Source organism: Taeniopygia guttata, chromosome 4 (assembly GCF_048771995.1).
Source record: "Taeniopygia guttata chromosome 4, bTaeGut7.mat, whole genome shotgun sequence".
Taxonomy (NCBI): Eukaryota; Metazoa; Chordata; class Aves; order Passeriformes; family Estrildidae; genus Taeniopygia; species Taeniopygia guttata.
The window spans coordinates 36,625,790-36,647,142 of NC_133028.1; the positions used below are offsets into that span (position 1 = coordinate 36,625,790).

General features: G+C 34.1%; 1 long non-coding RNA gene across 2 annotated transcripts in view; it reads right to left on the bottom strand.

Annotated features, from left to right (window-relative positions):
- The window catches only part of LOC115494983 (uncharacterized), a 127,239-nt gene that overhangs the window by 98,715 nt on the left and 7,171 nt on the right, over nucleotides 1–21,353 (bottom strand). For both annotated transcript variants that reach the window (XR_012055636.1, XR_012055634.1), the window contains 3 exons: nucleotides 7,233–7,298; nucleotides 5,666–5,738; nucleotides 3,893–4,056 (listed from right to left, as the gene is read on the bottom strand). This is a non-coding gene — a long non-coding RNA (uncharacterized lncRNA). The remainder of the gene's footprint in view (nucleotides 1–3,892; nucleotides 4,057–5,665; nucleotides 5,739–7,232; nucleotides 7,299–21,353) is intronic.

The window sequence follows — 21,353 nt, forward strand, 5'->3', positions numbered from 1 at the left end:
TTTATAAAATGAAGAGAGACAAAAAGAAAACAGTAATTAACAGCCTTTTCCAAGAAGTATGGAAGATCAAATTAAACAAGAATGCAGACAGAAAACAATGGTGGTGGGTTTAGCTTAATTTTTGTAATTTGGTTCAGGTTTTTTTTTTGTTTAACTCGTTTGTTGGGTTTTGATTTGTTTGGTTGGGCTTTTTTTTATAAATGCATGGTCGCATGTTTAATTAGCCTGTGGAACTTCCTGCTGTAAGAACTTGAAGGCACTAAAATGAAGGCACTACACTCTCACATGGGTTATACCTCCCTAGAACTGACCAGCACAAGAACTGTTAAAAAGCTGAGAAAATAACAAGGCTTAATGATGATCTGAGACACAAACTGTGGGCTGGAAGAAGCAAGCTTGTGAACTCAGGTTAACACCGTGCCCTTGCCAATCTTTGCTTTTATAACGCACTACTGCCAGTGGGCAGCGTGGCTGGCATTTCCAAAGAGAGCTAATACATTCTCCCAAAGGTCACTGGATGTCTTTCTGGGCTCCTGTGAAACTTTTAAGTGCTGTTACATCACATATATCCTCCTTTTTTTTTTTTTTTTAAACAGCAATATGCCACTCTACAGTGTTAGAACTACTTGTCTCAAGCTTCATGTATGCAGAAAGAATATCAAGCCATGGTCTGTACTTTTCCCTAAGGCACAGGGTCAAGCAATACAATATTGGAGAAATACTGCAGTTTGTACTGCCAGTACTGCAAAGGGGCAGAAAGCACACTTAGGCTGCATGCTACCCCAGAAGTGAGTCCTTGCCCAAAAAACTAAAATTTAACTTCTGCCTTACAAATTTTAACCAGAGGAATAATTCAGTAGGCAAGACAGAACCAAGCCACAGCTTCACATCTATTTAGTCTATAATTTGTCTTTCTTCACGGAGATGGATTAAAGGAACTGACAACTCCTTACGTCTTTAGGAAAAAGAAACAGCAATTTTTTACTGTCAGGGACAGCATAATAATTAATTATGAATTAAAACACGACAAACAAGGATTTTAACAGATAGAAACCTTCAGTTTAATATTTGAGTATCATGCAGATGTATATATTGAAACTCACTGAACAAAGTATAACCTAGAAAATGCCCTGGAATGGGGGATTTCCACTTACGTATAAATAACCTTAATTGCCTTGGTTTACAGTTATTATTTTATGAGGGGAAACAAAAAAAGTGTTGGGTTTTTTTTTTGGTCAGCGTTCCTTTAAAATAAATATTTTTGCATAAGAAAGTGAGAACATGAATTATTGATCAGCATAAAAAAATTCTTATCCCCAGTTTCTTATTTCTGCATCTTTGTGCTAGTCAACCCTTTTTTCTTTTGCTTTTCTATGCTTATAATTAAATATATCTGTTATAATTTAGACTTGTGTTTACAGACATGCAAATAGTAAAGGTGATCTTTAAATTTCAGATGCTACATGAAACAAACTCTATAATTCACTTCATTATATATATTCATTTAAAAATTAAATCTTTAAATATTTTATTTTCTATCTGCATGGATTAACTTGTTTCTGCAACTGAAAGTATGAAGGTATTCTGCCTAGATGAAAAAATAACACTTCTGGGGCTGAACTTTATTCTCTATTGAGACACTATGCCTGATCTTGGCTGTGTTCCAAGGAAGTTCTACTTTTACATGCTTGGGAAACATATCAAGATCTAAATCTAATATACTGAGTACACTGATTTACTCAGCAGCTCCAGAATCATACCACTCCTATTTAAGAACAAGCTAATATGCCTAAATATGACATAATTTCAGAATTTGATAGAAAAAGAGCCTGTAAAGACACTCAGGGAGGTGCTGAGATCCGAAACTAACACTGCTCAAAGGTTTACCACTTCTTAACTGTTTTCATCAGGCATGCAGTAAAACTACATTCCTAGACATTCTTGTTTTGCAGAAACAAAAAAATACCAGTCATGTAACTTTATTTTTGTGGTTCATTCACCAGAACTGCTGTAAAGGACTATAGTGATTTTGAGATAATACTATACTTACCATATTTCCTTCATCTATTGTGAGCTAAATGTTATTCTAAAATATGCAGGTTTTTTTTTTTTTTTTTACTTAAAACCAAGCAAAAAGGAAGGAAGATCACACATGTGCTTTAAGATGTCAAACACTGGGTCTCAATTGTCTCACACTCTTTCAGCATATTTAGTTTTTTGGAAAATTCTTTTACTTTTGCATGTAAAACCATGATTCTGCTATGCTGCTGAAATGAGTTTTAAAATATAGACACACATTTTGCATGGTTGTCATATATTTACTTTCAAATGCACAGAAATAGGAATCTCCCTTCTGAATTTCAGAGAAATCTCTCTCTTCTGAATTTCACAGAAATCTCTCTCTTCTGAATTTCACAGAAATCTATGAGCTGCTGTCTCTTGTCCTCCTCTACAAGTTAGCTACTACAGGACAGTAACAGGCTCTATGCCAGACAAATTACCTGAAATTTCAGATTATCATTTAAAGCATTTGTTTTCTCACCATTGTTTAAAACACAACATAAAAAGTCAGTTTGAATTTTTTTTTTGTTATTTCTTAAACTAATCTGTATTCTCAGTGATATAATTTATTATTTGTCTTCACCTTTTGTTTTTAATGGTTATTTGTTGCTTCTGTAATATTCTAGTGATAAAAACACATTTCCTGCATTTAATTGCATAATTTCACCTAAAATGCTCATGGAACTCCTTTGATTAGTAGTTGAAAAGTCCACTACAATAATTTATTTACCGTGGTATTTTCACCAGTACTGAGACAGTGTTGTAAAACCTGCTGCGTTTGAGACTTTCTTTTTCCTGAAGAGGTGATTTTCCCCCTCAAATAGCTTGATACCTATTCCCACTCAGTAACAAAGTGGATGAGAAAATAGGTGAGAAACTGAAATAAAATAAGCTGCAAATGAAGAGTATCCTGACGGAACAGCTCATTTAGACACCACAAGCGGATTTCAAAGAGCACTGGCTTTAAAAATAGACTCACATAGGAAGAATAAGCTAAATATTTCAACTCCTGAAATTTATATTTGGTTTAAATATTTTGACAGAGTGTTTAGTTTAGAATGATTTTTCTCTATTTCTGTGATAATGGAAATTGTAATGAAATACTTTATCTATCTTAGTGAGAAGGCTCATCTTGTGACTGGCTTGTGATAAATAGTGGGAGCAGAGACTGGAAAAAATTGAACTAACTAATAGATAAACCTACTTATAGCTGAAACCTGCTACAAATCTTGTAACTAGAAGCTATCATTGATAAGGTATTCAAAAGATCAAGTCATATAAAAAGTCCTCACTTTTCTTTTGGTCAGAACAGTAATTTCTCAATATTTCATAATAATTTTTTTTCATGTTAACCTAGTCATCCCATACACCCAGACTCCGATGATATTTTCTAACTCAGGTACAGAATCAACTGATGAAGAGAAACTGCCCATGTAAATGAATATAAACTTAAAATTTATTTTCTTCCTTATACTGAGCTATAAAAAACACCTCTTGCCAGACAGGATAAAAAAAAAATCTCATTTCAATATTGCAATCAATACTAAATCTTGGTAAGATAGTAATACATTTTAGATATAGCATGTCTAACACTCCTGTGTGTAATATGCATGCCTTCAAATATCTGTAGTTTAGTTTTCTTCAGTGGCTTGCATTTTTGTAAGAAATACATTCTTTCTACTAAGCATATTTTATGCGCAGCATAACTACTACAAAAACTCTAAGACTGTAACTAAGTCCTTTTAGTAATAAAATAGGTGTTTTGATGAATGCAAGAAAGCATGGAATAAATAAGATAGAACAGGAGCCACCATTCTTCATTACTACTCACTTTTTCTTTTTTCACAGAGGTCCTCTTGCCAATATCGAGGTATTGTCTGTACTGGATCAGTGTGGAGAGATCTCATAGAATGCCAACATGCCAGAGGACAGCAACTGGGGATGCTCATTGTAGAGTTCAATGCTTCAAAACTGACTGGTCTGATCCCATAATAGCTGGAAACATAGAGGGCTTATTGTTCAAACAGATATGACTAAGCAATTTAAATTCAAAATATTTGCCTTATTTTCTAAAATATTTGATATTAACATCTGTATAGTTTAGCAGAAATGACAGTTTTTTTTTTAAATTAGAGTAAGAAGTTAGAAGTACAAACTAACTTCTCTGTCTACCATGCTATATCGTATGTTAACATGTTACAATCTGAACAAAATAATTTTGAATTGTTCTGTGCTACCTCTACCTTTAATAATGATTCACACGAACAGGTGTGGCACACAGCACAACAATTCTGATTAACCTGAAAAAAATAGTAGACAGATCTTTTTGTAATCAATTCCTTCTTTTCCTAAACATAGGGAGGCATAAGTATAAAACTTTAGTTTTCATATTAGTTCTATTTTTAGTTATAAAAATACAAGTACTGCTCAATTTTCACAAATATTCTGATATTGTCCTCATAAACCAAGCCCAAAGTTAAATAGGAAAAATTTTTCTAAATGGACTTTCAACCTTTTGGAAAACAACCAGACCGACCCCCCCGCCCCGACCCCCCCCCCCAAAACCCCACAAAGAAGACAAAAAATCCCCTGAATTAAATTACTTATGTTGCTTTATTCTGTTAATAAATAACATAATAACTGTAGACTTGATAAAATTGGCTTCGATACAAAAAAATTAAAACTACTTATCTTCTCAAGTAATTTTCTGAGTTTTTATTATAGCTACATAAATGAAAGAAGTTTCAGTGCCATATATAATATACGGTAGATGGCTCAATATATATCTTTGATGTAATAATATTAATACCTTTGTTTCCAGATTCATTCAATCATTTCCCTGATGAAAGAGTCTGCATGCTAATTTATAATCTGTCAAGAAAATTTATTGATTAAACTAGATTTGTTGCCTGTCTCTTGCCTGTTTAGAAAAAAAATTTGCTCTCAGGAGGAAACCTTGTGGCTATTTTACCATTAGTCATAGCTGATTGTCTCCTACACAGGAAAGACACTCACATTTCTTTGTACTGCATATGGAATTTTGTTAATGTCGCTAGTTGGAATAGCAAAGACATATTTAACTCTGAAATATTCACTACTTCTGTTGGGTTTTTTTCAGAACTTTCATCATTTGTAAGCATTTTTATGCGTTAAGAATAGTAATGACCATGGGAAAAGTGGAAGAGATAAAAAATATGGATTCTTCAGCTCCAACACAGAAAAGCTTTGATTAATTTCCATATATGTTTTCATGTGTCACTGAATTTCTTTACTTAGAGAAATAAATAACAGTAATAAAATATTAAAGAATGGTCTATACTCACTGTACTTTTCATTTGGACAGGAACATTTTGCCATGAATGCTTGCCAGAACACACATTCTTGTAAAACTTCTTAAACAGTTTGTCAAGGTAAGTAGTTTCTCAATGTTAGTATCAGAGAATCGCTGCGGTGTTAATAACTTTAGATAAAATTCCATGTAAAAGGAGGGACTTAGGTCACTTCCAAATACAAGATATAAACCTGCAGGGCTATGATTCAGTTCAGTAAATACCAGATAGCACCATGTTTAGAAATGGGAATATTTACAATGAGACTTCCTTACCTAAAGCTAAAAGCCATATAATCAATGGTTCCTACTGTTTCAGTAATAGATGCGTGACCATGAAAGTCAGTGCCTAGTAAAAATAGAAAGATGCTGGCTGTGAAACAGAGAACACACATTTTTTACCAAAAGAATGTGCCCCACCACCAAAAAAAAAAAAAAAAAAAAAAAAAAAGTGAAAGGAAATTAATTGATTCACTTTAAAACATCAAACATATAAAGCCATTTAGCTTGATATAATAAAAAAAACCTGACAATGACAAAATTATGTGCACTGCTATTCATTTGAATCTAATCAAAATGTCTTAGTTATGCAAGTTCTTAAATATTTAGGGAAGTAGAATTGCTCCATTCTCATCCAAAATTTTATCTCTCTACCATCTGCTCTACAGAATATGAAGGTCTGAATATGAACATATTAACTTATTTTAAAATCACTCTAGATTTTTCAGTGATTGGGAAAAATAAAGTACAAAACATATATTTAGCAACAGAATGCTTTCTTCATGATCACTTATTTACTGTTGAGCTTGAAGTCTTTCTGGTCAATGAAACAGAATTCAAACTTAAGAGTAATTCTAGGCAAAATAATTTAAAATTTGATCTCTCTGAAGTTCAGTAGGTACCAATAGTCTTGATTATTTGATCTGGTTCCAACAAAAATAAGTTAGACCTAAATTTTATTTTAAATTTAAATTGAATTTCACTCCACTTAATGATCACGGTAATTCCAAGGCAGTGACAAATACAAGTGATGATATGAGCCTTAATTCAATGTACACTCACTTGCAAAGCCATATAGAAAATATGGCTTCTATAAAGTACATTAATACAGAAATTTGAAATGTATAAAAATCTCATATATGTTCTTGTCCTCATAGATCTTATATTGGGACACAGGAAAGTCTCTTAGGCTATTGTACCATGTTGTCCCTGTTGCATCAGCCATGAACTACTGCAGGAGGTTTGAGAGTACCTGATTAAATGCCTGCATGTTTCTCCTTCATCCTCTTGCGGTGTCTTCTTGATATAGATGACCATATCTATTTCTCTACCTATTTTGCTACAAATATGTCTTTCCTCTAGAACCAGAGAAGGGTTGGCTCTGTTTCATTCTTGAATGACAAGTCATCAGTGTTACTTGCATCGTCTCGATTTAATAAGTGGGGTCACATCAAATACATTACATCCCCCAGGCAGCAAAAATTTAACAGCTCCATAAATGTGTCAAGATGACAAAAACCTCATAAAGTTGATATAAATTTAATATGAGTGACCACTATTCTAGATTTTCCCGCAGGTATCAGTAAAATTACTTTTTTTTCTTTCTTTTTTTTTTTCTTTCTTTTTATTAACAGCTTCCTGAGTTACCACACAAAAGAAGGCTTAAATTATGGTGCAGTGCATTCACACTTATCTTAGAAAGCATTTTAAATAAATTGATATTCATATCTTGTAAAACATGCTGTTGGAAGCCTTCTTTATTTTGTTCAGTAGCTGAGGCAGAAATTTTAAATAATCAGAGTGATATTCCACAGGATATGGACAAAAAAGTTTATTTACTTACTTATTGAAAACAAACAATAAAAAAGTTGTGTCTTTCAGAGCTTCAATATTGCCTTTTCAGCTCCACCTGTGCCCCAAGAAAATAAAAGTTAATATTAGAGAAGAATACTCATGAAATTAAAAGTTAGACTTAAATTCCAAAGCCCTTAGTCACAGCAAATGCTACACGTCAAAGACACAAAATTCTTTCATTTCTATGTTTGTCTTGAGCTTTTTTTGTGAACAGTAAAGATTGCTGTCAAAAAGAAATTGGGTAGCCTGATAACACTTAGAAAATATGGTGTCTGAAAACAGCCCAAGATATTTATTAAAATCAAGAACTAGTATGGTATGCAACATTGTTTTCACTTCCACACCAAATAACATACTAATAAATAACAGCAGGAGGTACTTTCCTTTTTCATCCTCATCTTTCTTCTTTTCCTTGGAATATGCCCCATGTTGTGAAGAATTGTGACAGCAGCAAAGAATTTTACTATTTTTGTTGTCTCACAATTTTATTTCCAGAATCAAGACAATCCAGTGACATTATCATAGAATCACAAAATATCCTGAGTTGGAAAGGACCCACAAGGATCATCAAGTCCAAATCCTGGCCCTGCACAGGGCAACCTTAAGAATCACACCATGCGCCTGAGAGCATTGTCCAAACACTTCTGGAACTCTGGCATGGACAATTCCCTGAGGAGCCTGTTCCAGTGCCCAGCCACCCTCTTGGTGAAGAACTTCTGTGTGAAGAACCTTTCTGTCACCCTGCTGGCAATGCTGTGCCTGATGCAGCCCAGAATATCACTGGTCCTTTTGGCTGCCAGGCCACTGCTGACTCATATTCAATTTGCCATTGACCAGGACCCGCAGGTCCCTGTTTGTGGTGCTGCTCTCCAGCCTTTCCTTCCCTACTCCATCTGCACATTCAGGGCTGCCCTGTCCCACATGCAGAAAGTGGCACTTGCCCTAGCAATTTTTATTCAAAAATCTGACCGTGTTATAATTCCATCCTCCTCAAAACAGGTCTCTATACACCTTATGAAACCTTGACTGCACTGATCAGACTTAGATTCACTTAGATGTCAGTAGAACCATGATCTTACCTGTCTGCTTTTTTAGTCCAAGTCTAATTTTTCCTTTGAAGCTATTTAGTTACTACTTTATTGTTAAGCTCCTTTTGCTTCTCTAATCAATGAGATTGACAAAATCAACAAAAACTCTATGTTGGCATTTTGATGGAATGGTGAAAAGAATCCTGTCACATCAGGTACTTATATAAAAATACTTACTTCATACAAAACATATGTGATTTTTAAAAAAATTGCATAAGACTGTAGTTGCTATTGCATTCTATTAATACCCCTATTAGCGCAGGTGGCCCATTATTATTGCTGTTATGTTAACTATGTTTTGCTGCCAGAAAAATCTAAACCAATTTCAATTTACACAATAGAGGATTTGCTGTTCATAGTAAGAACAATATCAAGTTTCTCGCAGAAAAATAATGGATACTTCCCGCAGGATTACCTGAGTCTTGACAAAACTGTTAACAGGAAAAGAATTCAAGTGCAGCATATTGCTTTCAATTAATAGCACCCATCTGATTTGTAAAAGTAGGAGGAAAGTTTGTACTGCACCTGTTTCACACCAGGCTCCTGGATCATTCACTTTTCTGAGGGCTCTCTATCTGTCCAAAAATTGTGTGTCTTCCACTTTAGACAAGGTCTTCACCTGTCAGCTGCTTATTAGCTAGGGTTTACTGAATAGATTGCAGAAGCTAATCTATGTTTTCTGGCACTGCAATGAGCTATGATTAGAGTGTTACGATATACCTCCTGAATGGAAGTAATTTCTTGAAATTTTATAGAACTGTTTGCAATCCTGCAAATACACCTTCATGCAGATACAAAAGATTATGTATATTATCTAAATTAGTCCCAGGACTTAAGTGATTGAAGTCATTAAATGCAACTATTATATGAAATTCATTAAATATGGACTATGTTACCTTAATTGTAATAATATTTTGCTAAGGTTTATGATTAGAGAAAAAGTGCATAAAGCCATAAAGTTTTTCCCTCTAAGAAACTTCATCTAGACTACAATAAATTCATTAAGGTCCTCCATTAGTGCCAAAAAACAATCACCACAGCAGGAAATCATATATTGTCACATAACTCAGTAGTGACATGGATCCTGACACCAAGGATATGCCTGAATTAACACTGAGAACTAAATAATGTACCTAGTCATTAACAACATCTCACTTAAATAATTGGGGAAAAGTCCCTAATACTAAACTAAATACTTAAAACTAAATTAAAAACTAAATTCATACTATTCATTTAAATAAAAATGATAGGAATAAAGACGCCACAGAAAGAAGCATTTGATTTTTAAAAATAAGTTTCTGAATTCTAGCCATCCCAGAAAGCAGGTAATCTAAAGTCATCTTTGATGACATGCAAAGTAGTTTTTTCAACAGTGTTCCTTCGCATATTTTTTCATTTCCCTCCTTGATTTTATGCCTTCAACCTCTCAATTTCTTTCCAGAGTGTGCTCTTATAATGAAATATGTAAGCAATCCCTCTTCAATTACAGTTATACATTTAAAAGAATTGGTGAAATAAAATACTCCCAGTTTTATTATCGAAAGAGATAAAAAATGGCAGAGGTATTACAACATGAATGACAATTTCAGGAGACGATTCCAAGTAGGAGCATAGCGTTCAACTGAATAGTTAGGTCTCTTAAGCTGACCACTTCAGATAGTGTATCAACTCAATATTTAAATGTTAAATAACCCTGATACAGCAATGGAATACCAAGTATTGGACATGCAATGGTAATAGATAAAAAAAAAAAAAAAAAAAAAAAAAGACATTAAATGGAAGGTTCTGTTTTAAAGGATGGAAAACACTTATTTTTAGCATATTCAAGTGTATTATGAAGATTTTCAGTATCTACTAATACTAATGTCTTGCTAAGTATATTCTGCAGCTGCTTAATCAGTATCTCAGCCTCTACCTTTTTTCCTCTAATTTGGTGAAATAACATAAAAAGCTTGTATTCCAATCATAAAAATCTACTGCTTTGCTCAGCCCCTACAAGTACCTGGAATTGTTTTTTCCAAGTCTTTCATTTGTTCAAAGTAGATCCTGAGCTTTTTTTAGTGGGACTTTAATGTACACACTTTCTTCCTTTCCCTAAATGCCACAATATCAAGAGAAAACACAAGGAATACTACAATAAGGACAATACTACAAGGACAAAGTCAAGCTTGCATGCAAACCCCACGCGTATATCAGTGTTCATTTGATAAGTAACCTGTTTACATGAAGCATGTGTGCTTATCAGCTCTTCAGACAGTAGCAGCCTACTTCAATCTAAAAAAACCTATTCCAGTCTGCTTCCCCTGACCTACTGCAAGGACTGTGAAGTTCAAGATAATAGCACAGCCCTGCCAACCAGGCTGTCCTAAGATATATAATAGTTATTCTCAGAAGATACCTTAAAGATAATGAAGTGAGACTGTACAAGGTACTTCTAGTAGAGTTTCCTTACTTCCAACACTAAATTTAAATGCAAGAATTATGGAATTTGACCTATATGGCCATTCCTCTTATTGCCCTGTAATTATCAGAAGTACAGGAAATTTCAAACCATCAATAATAAAATTTAGATGAAAATTAGTAACTTAATTTTTATTTATATTAGGTGTTTGCCTAAATAATTAGTCTGCTGATAGGAATATTTATTCACTCTATCACAATAAGTGAAATGAAAGAAGGCAAACAATTTTAAATATGAAGAATAAGGAGAAAGTTATCAAAACACAAAGACAATGACTAAAGAAGCATGTAAAAGACTAAAGAAGCATGTAAAAGACAGTTGAACGAATATTTTGTTTTTAATTCTCCATAGCAATTAAGCTCTTTCATCCAGAAATTTTAGTTAATTCATGAAAAGACATCTCAAAAATCTTCTTTTGCATGCAAAAAATACACGTGACAATGTAAAAAAAAATTTGATAGAATTTTCATACATTGCTGAAGGGTTAAAAAACGAGAATGGCAGCTGATGAGATTTAGGTGTTCTACATGAGCTGAGAATATGAAAACTAAAAACACTTACTTGCATGCATTGATTGACTAACAAGAATAAAAGTGATACAACATTGCTGAGATATAAATATAACTACAGTAAACACGTGAATTTTAACCAATGAATGAATGAAATATGTTAACTTAGTTTCTAGAACCAAATTCCTCAAGCTGAATGATTCCCAAATTAATTCACATTTTTCAGGATCCAAATCCAGAACTTAATTTCGAAGTTAGACATCTCTGTACCCTGTAGCAAACTCACTATTTTTAATCTGGTTCTCTTGTACTAAAGAATTGAGGTTTGCAAGTTAATTTCTGGATACTGGAATTCCAGTCTCATTCAATTAAACACTGCAAGACTTACCTGTCTATTAGCCTAGCAGATGGCCCTTAGCTCTTGGCTTGGAACGGGTTACAGTCCATGCTCTCCAGCAGGAGCAGGAAAAAGAGAAGAATGGGAAAAGTACTGTGCAGGGTGTAGGAGAGCTAGAGGTACTGCAGCTGGGATAGTGGGGAAGGGACAAAGAACTGCAGACAACCAGAACACATTGGCTTTTGTATCCAGAGAGCAGCTTCCCAGCCATCAAAGATTCAAAGCTGGTAACCCAATCTTGTCAATAAGCTAGACAGAAGGAAGAGTTTTTAAAAGAGAAAAGCAAGATAAATGCAGACGCGATGCAAAAGTATAGAGAAATTAAGCATCCCTTTAACTTGAAAGGTATGCACCAGTAATGGTAAATCCTAAAACAACTCACTTGCCTATATTCACACTAAGTAAATTCAGTTTGCCTAAACCTTGAAAAAAAAGTCTGTAAAAGGCAAAAAAACCAAAAAAAAAAACCAAACAAAAAAATTCCAAACACTTCGTTTCCATGACTTAAAAACCCTAACTCTGACCAGAACAGCGAACAAGGGTTTTGGATATGGAAATCTGCCATTGAATAAAAACAGGGCTTTCACAAGCTAAATTTTCTGTCTCATATCATTCAACAAAAGGGCTATACTCTCTTCAGTTTAGTTATTCCTAGTTTCTATTAACCTGGGAGAGATTAGATCATTAAATGTTTGCAAAACATGTTGTGCCTCTTGTTCACTTTTTTAATAATAAGAAAACATAATAACAGCAATAATGGCAATTTTAGTAGACCACAATAATAGTGGATGATAATAGTAACGTATTTGAAACAGACATTCAACAAGAAGGAATAAAACAAAAAAAGAGGTCAGATCAGTGGCTTTAAATTATAATTTGAAGAGTTGGTCCAATGTAAGAACTATGAATTATTTTATTCCTATTTTAAGGTCATAAAATTGCTGTTTCCCAGCACAAAGTACAGAGATTTTTGTCTACCTTTGCTCTATTTTTCTCTTTTTTGAGAATACTCCAATAGAGTAAGCTCTACACCTTCTGTTATTGAGGCAATCTCAACTATATTTCCTTTCATCTACAAATGCATCATTTAATCCACTGTAATCAATACAATTGATGTTAAACTGACAGGAACTGAATAAAATGAATGCCATGTCTCATATCAAGGAAAAAGTGCAAACACAGTAAGCTTCAAAAATAATTTACACTGCATTTGCAAAAATAAAACCAATGCAGTATTCACAATTGTATTTAAAAATATATATATAAAATCCTTTCAACATTTAAAAAAAAAATCACAGCTTGGTTTATATTCCTATTATAATGATTGAACTAGGAGAGCACACGTTGTACTATGCAGCATGTTGCAAATCTCTTTCAGTGAACATTTTTTGCCATTTTGGTAGGTAACTAAGTGATTACATAACCCAAAGAGACCAAGTAATGATTCCTCTGTAGTTTTTTACTTTCTGCACAGTCTAACCCTTAGACCACAGAGACCCAAAATACCATGAGACCTAAACAGGAGCTATTTTAGGCCAGTATTTAATTGGCTGGAACTGGAAACTAATTACAGATTTGCACGAAACTTCACAGAAAAAATAAAGCTTTAATGAAAGATTGTTTGCTGTAGAAGTAGGGGGAGGCTTTTTTCACATGAAACAGAGAAAAGGAGTTGTTACTAAGCATGTAAAGAGCAAATGGAAGTTCCTCATATGGCTTCCCCTCAAGGCCACCATCTTTGTGGCTCTCCTTTAGATGCTCTCTAATAGTTTTGCAGCCCTTTTGAATTGTAGTGCCCAAAACTGCACAGAGTAATTGAGGTGAGGCCATACCAGTGCAGAGGAGAGTGTGACAATCACAGCCCTTGACTGACTAGCAATTCATCTATTTAAAATCAGCAAGGACACTTTTCATGGCAATATCTAGATTTTTTTACTCAATATACAAAAAAGGTAGGATTTTTATTGCAATTTGTTTCCCATTTGATTTGACAGAATCACTATTTTCTCCCATCTTCTGTGTCACAAATATCTGTTGCTCAGCAGTTTCCAGGTGCAAATGCTTTACAAAGCATGAATATTATGGGGAGTGCATGAACCTTGTTTAAAACTCACCTGGCACCTTTGTAAACACTCACTCTGGCTATATTAGAATTGATGACATGCCTAGAAATAATTGATCAGTACATACATTAGATATGGGGAATGTAATAATTATTAGTTCCCTGTATGGGTTATTCTAAACGTTAACAAAGAAAGAGTAATTTATCAAAAAATATAGAACCTTTTTTAAGCACTAAGAAAAAGGTTGCAAAGAATTTTAGGCAGGAAGAATTTAAAGCAAAGAAACAAGGAAATAATTTGCAGTTGAGGAATGGAACCTTTGGAAATGAACACTTCTGAAAATAGGATATGTACAGATAATTTTCACTGGAAGAAAAGGATATAGGATCAAGAAGGAAATTAAATGTGTCACTGCTGATAACTGTTGACTATTAATTCAAAGTCTTAATAATAAAATAATAGTTTTTTTCCATTTGTCAGTGAACTATGTTTGCATGTGTTTATTTTTACTATGTATAATTTGTAGTTATGGCAATCCTGTAAGAAGAAAAGAGCTAGCAGCAAATCTTTAATGCAGTTAAAAGATTACCCATATTAAGTTTAATTTGAAAATCTATGGCTAGAGAAATGAATTTAAATTATAGTAGAGTACAGTTAGGGCTTCCAGGTATGAAAAACTCCAATATTCCTTCAATGAACTTTGCAAATCAAAGTGCTATCATTTGGTATTTGAAATTAAGAGATACCATTTTTGATGTTGAAAAATATTTCTGACTTCATTATAAATGTTCATTTTGTTTCAGTATATTATTACATATACATTACTGTACTATTATATGGAAATACAAGGAAAAATGCACTAAAGAAGAAAGTTGAAGTAGTATTATAAAGCACTGATTCTGTTCAAAACCAAGAACTGGTACTAGTTTTTCATTAGTTTTGTTACAAATAAAAACACTACAGAGCAGATCATATCAACTCTGAGTGAATTTTTCAATCCTACTTTAAAATTTGCCATTTTCTAAACTTTTATACACAGAGATGTGACACAATAGCCTAAAAAGAATCAAATTAATGTTTTCAAGAAATTGAAAAAATGTTCTAAAATAACCTGACAATATTGTGGCCTGATGTCTCTAAAACCAAAGAGAATCTAGCATTCACTGGGAACTATCACAGACGACTTGAAGAACATATTGCATTTATGAACAGCTATAACCTTTTTATTGAGTTTTATATCTGCAGTGTTTAGTATCTTGGTGACCAAAAGAACCTGTCAGGCAGTGCTGTTATTAAAATAATCAGGACATAGCAAATGTGCATGCTCCCACTGCAGCCCTCACAGCGCTGTGCTTTGCGCTGGCAGCTGGAAAGGCGTCAGTAACACCCCAGCGCTCGGCTGCTGCTGGGCAGGGCTGGCAGAGCATCAGCGCTGTCTCCCAACATTCCCCCATCAAGGGGCTGGGGGCAGGCAGGATCCTGGCAGGGGACACAACCAGGTCAGCTGACAGAAAATATCCAGAGAAGTATCCCATAGCATATGACATCAGCTCAGATATAAAAGCTAAAAAAAAAAAAGAGTGTAAAGGGGGGGCATTTGTTGTTTGTAATGTTTATCTTTTGGAGAAACCTCTCCACGTGCTGTAGTCCTGCTTCCCAGGAAGTGTCTGAACATCACTCATGGATGGGAAGTAAAGAACAAAACTTTTTCTTTTTTTCTTTGTTTGTGCATGCACAACCTTTCTCTTTTGCTCCAGTAAACTCCTTTATCTCAACCTAAAAGTTCTTTCCCATCTTATTTTCTCTCTCCAGGTCAAGTGAGAAGGAGAAGTGACAGAGCAGCTTGGTGGGCACTTGGCATCCAAGCCCAATCCACCAGACCAAACCACATTTTAATAAAAATGTACTGACACTGTTCCACAAGTGGTCACAAAAAGACCCATTTCAAACAGCAGGCTGTGACCGGCTGTTCCAGGAAACAGTACATGGAAAAATATTTGAGGAGGCAGTCTCCTCTTCCCCTTCCCTGATTAGAAAAAGGTCACAATGTCTGCAAGGAAAATTCCCCTGTGAGAGTACTCCTTTCAGGTTAGACTACTTAAGAAAAATGGGGTGTCCTTTTCCACTGTAATTGATAGCCAATTTCCCATATTATAATTTGTTCAAATTCTTTGAGCCAATCCACAATTTAAAGTCATAATAAGACTTATGCAGCATGTAAAAAGCCACCTTCTCATTAAAATCCTCATAGTGTGCATGTTTGTTGTACAACTAGCAGCTATTTTGAAGAAAAAAACAATGAAGGAACAATAATTCATAAAACTTGTGTCTTTTCAGGAAAAAAGGTACAAAATTCAGGAAAACAGTCCACCACAAAGGCTAAGCAAAACTTTCATTTCTTCTATCTCCATTAGCCATCTAGTATGTGATGTCTCCTCTTACTATTCATCACAAGTTTCCTCTTTATCAAAATTACTAATCTTCTTCTACCAGTTTTGTAACACTAAATACTAAAAGTGCTTTTATGAATTTTAATTAATCTTCAGCATAAATAATCCAAGGCAGGCAGGTATTATTCTTAATTTACAAATGACAGAGACAGCATATAGCGAACTGACCTTGCACAAGTGTGTACAGAAAAAAATCTGAACAGAAGCCAAGTTTACATCTCAGGAGTTTCTTTCAAAGTCTAGCAGCCATATTTCATTTTTGCTTTTCTTGCTTGTGTTTTCCAAACTCACCTGCTATTTCTGCTAGCTTATTTTCAAAACTATATCAATTTCTGGGCTAGCAGAAAGTAGCATCTTACTACTCTGTAATCAATAAAAGGTATTTGGATTGTATTTCCATCTCATCTCTCTAAAGATGAAAATATTTATTTTCCTAATCACTTATTTGGATCCTCTGATGTGCATTAAGTATCAGATTGTAGTTTCTGCTAACTGATGAAGCCATTTTTCTGTGCTGGATTTGTCCATGCAACCTGTTGCTGCATGTTGCATTCAGGAATTGATCCAATATGCCTAATGTGTTCTCATTGACACGAGGTAAATTTAGATTTTTCAGTTCAGCAGTGAAAAGATCCTAAGCAAGTCAGTAGATTTTGAGCTAGTTCTGAGAGAAGAATGTATTTCCTCCTCTAGTATAGTGGTCTGTTGGGCACTTACTGTTTTAGTTTTCAGTACACTCTTCAAAATTATATTCTGTCATCAGTGCACTCTTCAATATTATATTCTGTAGTGACAATCACCCACCTTGCTTTCTGTCTCCTTCATATTATCACATATGTCCACTTCTGAAAAATAGCTTAAAGAATGTGCTAGTAGCACAAATAATTAAAATACTATTCATAAAAAAATTCCATCTGAGATATATTTCAGTGACAGTAGTCCTAAACTTGCATTCATGAGACTTCTGTTATCCAACTTGGGAAACTTTTCTTCTATCAGCTCTAGGGTCAAATGATCTTTTTTCAAAAACTCTATGTTTCCTGCTTTGTTTCTATGATGAAACCAAATTTTTTCAGGTAGCATGAGGAAAATAATAGCCAAAAATACATCAGGACCTCCTCAAACCCATAAGAAGATCACTTGGTGAAGTGAGGAGAACAAACGTATTAGAAAGAAGGAGAAAAAGAGAGAGAAGAAATTAGATTTAATGTTCTGAGCATCAAGATGATGTTCATTTCAGAAAGTATCTCTCTGGAAATTTCCTCTCCTTCTTTTTTGCATACAAAATCACTTCCCCATTTCCACTACCACCTTGTTACAGTAGGTAAACCAGTAACAGACAATTTGTAAAGAGAGCACCGTACTCCCAATCTGAATGAATGTTACAGTCCTAAATCTGTTTAGTCAAGGTCTATCTCAGAGGCTGTAAACACATCCAAATACACTGAAACAATCCTCTTATACAAAGGATAAAAAAACTAACCAAAAAAACTGCTGCCACTGTAAGGAAGAGTCACTCTCATATTTCCAATATGCAGCAAAATCTTCAAGTATTTGTGCTGTAACTGGGGACATTACTGCATTCTCTGCTCTAACAACGTGCTGTTTGTCACCTGAGCCATTTAGGGCACATCACAGCAGACCATCTTCTCAGGTTCAGAACACACGTGTGGAGGTGCAGCCATGTAGATTGGCATTGTTTTAGTCTAAGCATTTTGTAAATCAAGCTGTGTTTTTTCTTGCCTTAGTGAAAGTCAAGCAGTGCTGATTTCGAGTTTGTGTTTTATTAGAAATTAAATCCTCTTAGATATGCAACTTGTTATGAACAAGGTAGTTTGCTCAATAGCAATGTTACATAGCTAACCCGAGATGAAATGGTAATAAGGTGTGTAAATTGAAATATTTAGCTAATTTGTTGGCAAGGGAATCACTGCTATTCTTAGCTGTGAGATCAAGGCAAACTTCTGTTTACATTAAAATAAACCATGCTTTAATACTGGACGAAATGTCAGAAAAAACCAAACTAAACATACTTAATTTAGGTCTTCCAATCTAAAAATTTCTTAAGCAGCTTCCAAAATGTATAGCATATATAGCTCATCAAAACCTTTCCAATGACAGATTTTACAGATTTGCAAGCACGTTTTGTTAAATCAGTCTATAATTAAAAAAATAAAATCAATACAATATTCTTCTTGCTCGTGTCAGAGTATCTGGTATTGTATTCTAGAAACTACTGTGACAGTTTTCAGCTCAATTCTCTAATTAATTTCCTCAAGCATCCTGATAAAATCCATTCTTGCTATAACAGTTTACTGACATTAGTCTTTAAGCAAATTCTAATTTTGACATGCTATCAGCAATACAGAGAAAGTGAAAGCAGACTGCTGAAGGCCATAAATTATCTGTAGGTCTACCTGAACAAGGCACTTTGTCATTCTGCCCATACCAGAGAAGTCTGTGACATGTATCAGTTGTAATTCAAGGTGACCTCCATCCCTGCACTATGTTTTTCCCCACTCATGTAAAAATTAGATGCTCCATTCCCATCTTCATGTCATAACTATTGCCTATGAATATTATACCTACTTGGAAAATTTCATCAATTCCCAGGGTACAAGCATGGACATTAACATTCCTGTCAAAGAGATTATTGGATTTTCAATCTACTAAATACGGAAAGAAATCTCAAGCAGATTGGTTTTGCCTCAGGTATGTATTCTGGTCATGAAGGTCCTTTTTTTTTTTTTTTATGCCTTGCATTTGATTACTGCAATATATCTTAGAATATACAGCAAAAAGGAAAAAAAGAAGTCTGAAGTTGCTCAAACATCCAGTAACACATAATATACGTATAAATATAACTTTTAGGTGTTCATGATTTACTTCATATTTTAAAATGCTCAAGTGAACCAAGGTTATGTTTTTACTGGAGGCAATAGCATAACTACAATCTTTGTAGACATACCCAAGCTAGTCTAAAATTAGCTGACTCCTGTATGCTACCATTGTTGCCATAGCAGCCTAGAGCTCAGGATTTGTTATCAATGCCTCAATGTAGGTTTGCAGCCACAGGGACACTCATGCACGTAAAGTGTGCGTCAGCGGAAATATTTTGAACATAGGTTTGACCACATCACAAAATTAAATGCAATGTTACCATTTTTAAGTATTGTAGGGTAATTGCTAACTGAATTCCTGTCTGGATTAAATTCTCAAAGTGACATGGCCTACTGAATAATTTTGTAAACTATTCTGAATACCACAAGTTCACTATTTTACCCTGAGTTTTCATTTAAAATAAAAACCAAAACAACAACTCCTTTCTGCCATTTTTTTTTCCTTTTCTAGACTGACTGTTACTATAAAGGATGACAAAATAATAGTTTGCAGTCTAAATGTACTCCTTCACACAATAAAAGCTTTACTGATTTAAGTTCAAGTAAATGTAGTAGAACAGTAGAACATTCATTCTAATAATAAATAAATGGATGAGTCTAGATGTAGTAGACCAAGAGCATAGAACTATTTAAATATTTTTAGTTATTTAGATTTCCCAGTCTCTAGGAGTCAATACTCTTGGGATAACTTGGTTTGCTTTGCCTAGGAAATTTAAGTCCTAATCATTAACCAATATTTCATTATAAGGAGTTTCCAGTCCCATATGGCCTTGGTAGAAACATGATAGTTACTTTTTGTTTTTAGCATCATTCCGAAAAAGGAAGCTCCAATACAACCTTCCCAAAATATTCTTAGTAGTATGAAATCAGGAATGCATAAATAGAATGAATATAAAATCAGGAATATATAAATAAAATTTTAAATATTTCCTTATGATTTCAGGAAATACTTAATACTGCCATTTCAGCTTAAAAAAGGCCAGTTTGGGAGAAAATGCGGCAGCTGACTTTTAGTAAGCAGAGATAGTAAAATTAATTTTGGATGTAGCAATTAAAAGGTGTTGCCTTATGTAATAACTACTCTTCCTTCTTCCCTCAACCATGCAATTACTGCTATTGCACAGACAACTTGGTAGTAATAAAGCCGTACAAAATTTAAATAATTTGCAGGGATAAAAAACCTTAAAGGGTAAGAAAAGTACATCCACATCTCAGAACAAATTCCTCAATCTCAGGTCTAGCAAGACATTTAGAAACTTGAAGTTATCTGAAAGTTTCACAGATTCTTGAAGAATAATTTTGCACATTTTTGGAAGGAATCTGAGCTCCCAAAGGAAGCTTATAGCTTGCGCCTACATTTTTCTTTGCAGATCTATTTCCTCTGAATTTTAGTCTGAGATACAGTCATCTCCCCCTGAAAAGAAATAGCACTTTGATTTTCCATCTAGCAATAGAGACCTTCACACAAAGGCACCATCCTTCACGTGGCAAGTGAAATACCTAGTGGAATTGCAGACAAAAATTGATGTGGAGAATAAAAAAACAAAGATATTGTTATTCTATTTCAAGCATTTCTTCCTCTATTGCAGAAAAATCCTCTGTAATATGGCAAAATCTAAGATAACCTACAAGACAAAAGGTTTTCCCTGTGCCTTCTGTATTCTAGGTGTACTAGGAGTTCAGACAGCATTACAGACACATCACAAACGCAAAGATGCAATACAGATGGAGAACCTGAAGAAGTTTGGCATTTTAAAATATAAACAGCCTTTTTGGTATACTTATTAACTCAAAAATAAAGAGTGGTTCCTTTTTACTTTTACAGAATTTGTTTTTAAAGCTTTAGGTTACATTAAATATGTTTCATTGATAAGATATGAAATACCTTTTTGTGTTATCACTCTTTCATTTCCTGTTTTCCTGAGGGTAGGGTATCTTCTGTCATATGTAACAACAATCATTCACTTTTCTCAGGTATTCTATCAAATATTCATTCATTCTTATGGCTTTATCATGGCATTAATCATCTGACATCCTTTGCTTTGAATTGAAAGAGTTCCCTAAAAAGTTTTTATTGTGTCTTCTTTCCCTTGTCTTTATAGTATGAAATTTTATTTTAATAAATTCTAGTTTGAATCAGGTAACAACTTTGTCTCATTATTTTTTCTTATGGATATTATTAATGATCCAACAAGGATTAATGTGATAAGAGTAATTAATGCAGATAAACATAACAGTGAAT